This window comes from Mixophyes fleayi, chromosome 3, assembly GCF_038048845.1.
Source record: "Mixophyes fleayi isolate aMixFle1 chromosome 3, aMixFle1.hap1, whole genome shotgun sequence".
Lineage (NCBI taxonomy): Eukaryota > Metazoa > Chordata > Amphibia > Anura > Limnodynastidae > Mixophyes > Mixophyes fleayi.
In genome coordinates this window covers 340,722,593-340,725,034 of record NC_134404.1, presented here as the reverse complement: position 1 = coordinate 340,725,034, position 2,442 = coordinate 340,722,593, and positions in this window count along the sequence as shown.

The following is a 2,442-nucleotide window of genomic DNA, read 5'->3' as shown; positions in this document are numbered from 1 at the left end:
ACTTCTTTAAACTGGGATGCAGTGACCCCCAGGGGCAGGCTGGATGTGGGGGCATCTCCCCCCCCCCCCCAGGCTGGTCCCATAGTGAGCATCCCCCCCCCCAGGCTGGTCCCATAGTGGGCATCCCCCCCCCGGGCTGGTCCCATAGTGGGCATCCCCCCCCCCGGGCTGGTCCCATAGTGGGCATCCCCCCCCAGGCTGGTCCCATAGTGGGCATCCCCCCCCCCCAGGCTGGTCCCATAGTGGGCATCCCCCCCCCCCCGGGCTGGTCCCATAGTGGGCATCCCCCCCCCGGGCTGGTCCCATAGTGGGCATCCCCCCCCCCCAGGCTGGTCCCATAGTGAGCATCTCCCCCCCCTGGGCCAGTCCCATACTGGGCTACCTTGGGCTGGGTCACTGGGTTACCTGCTTTTCTTTTACTTTAATATGTTCCTAATAGGCTGCTGAGCTGAGTTTTGCCCCCCTGGGCTAAAATTCACCAGCCGGCCCCTGATGGAGCACCCACAAAAACGGAGCGTGATCACTTTGTGATGGTAGCGGGCCATGTCCCCCAGGGATGAGAGGTCACCCCAAAAATCCCACTCCCCTTAAAATCATCCCTTGATTGCTGCACACACAGATTACACCTGGGGGTAAATGTATCAAGCTGAGAGTTTCTGGCGGGTTTGAAAATTGGAGATGTTGCCTATAGCAACCAATCAGATTCTAGTTATCATTTATTTAGTACATTCTACAAAATGACAGCTAGGTGGGAATTCAATTGGGCGCGTTACTGCTGAAAGTAACGCGGCCTGCGCACTATTACCGATATTACAGTAATAGTGCGCATTATCACCATTAATACGGTAATCTTTAACGCTGTTTTTTGCGCAGAAATCGGGGTTAAAATTACCGTATTAACGGTAATATAATTGACAACGCGTTGAGTGCGGCCGAAATGAATTCCCTCTCCCAGAATCTGATTGGTTGCTATAGGCAACATCTCCACTTTTCTAACCCACTGAAACTCTCAGCTTGATACATTTACCCCCAGGACACAGTCCCCACCATCCCAGTCAGCACAAAAGTCAGGACTATCCCATCTACAGTGGGACAGTGGGAGTTAAATCCCCCTGAACCTTTGTTTTCACATCTGCATTTATTTTGTCTACATTCTATCGCCCTGTTCCAGGTATGTTCTGTGTACCCCACGTACTAATCATCAGCAATAATAATGTGATAATAATATATGGAAATGCAGATTATAATCTCACTATTGTTTGTATTCATTGATTTTATTTATCTGTAGGTTATATCCAAAATCAAAGATATAATAATAATAATAATAATAATAATAATAATAATAATAATAATAATAATCATCAGTTCTGGAGTGTAATCTTCAGAGTGTAATTACTGTTACATGCATGAAACAAGCAGATCATTAGGGGTAATTAGCCTTAATAAACTATGAGCCCTAATTACCAGAAACAAATCTCTTACTGTAAAACAATGAATATGACCCACATCACATGTAGGATATTATAATAATGGGACTCGGAGATAATATATCCAACAGAATACAAACATCACAGAGACGTTGGCAGCCCTGAGTCATTTAGTTGGTCACTGTGTATTAGAGTCACTGTATTGTGTATTAGGGACCCTGTACTGTGTATTAGCGTCACTGCACCGTGTATTAGTCATTGTACTGTGTATTAGGGCCGCTGCACTGTGTATTAGAGTCACTGTACTGTGTATAAGAGGCTCTGGAATGTGTATTAGGTACACTGCACTGTATATTAGAGTCACTGTATTGTGTATTAAGTACACTGCACTGTGTATTAGAGTAACTGTAAAGTGCAGTAGAGTCTCTGTACTGTGCATTAGAGTAGTTGCGCTGTGTATTAGGAATGCTGCACTGTGTATTAGAGTAACTGTAATGTGCATTAGAGTCACTGTACTGTGTATTAGAGATGCTGCACTGTGTATTAGAGTCACCGCACTGTGTATTAGTCTCTGTACTGTGTATTAAAGTCACTGTACTGTGCATTAGAGTAGTTGCACTGTGTATTAGGAACGCTGCATTGTGTATTAGATATGCTGCACTGTGTATTAGAGTCTCATTACTGTGTATTAGAGTAGTTGCACTGTGTATTAGGAACGCTGCACTGTGTATTAGATATGCTGCACTGTGTATTAGAGTCTCATTACTGTGTATTAGAGTAGTTGCACTGTGTATTAGGAATGCTGCACTGTGTATTAGATATGCTGCACTGTGTATTAGAGTCTCATTGCTGTGCATTAGAGTAGTTGCACTGTGTATTATAGTCTCTGTACTGTGCATTAGGGTAGTTGCACTGTGTATTAGGGACACTGATGGGCACATAGAAGCGCAGCACACCGGGCTCTGGTCCCGGACCTCCCCCCTCCTCCTCCCCCGGCTCCTCCCAGCCCCCTGAG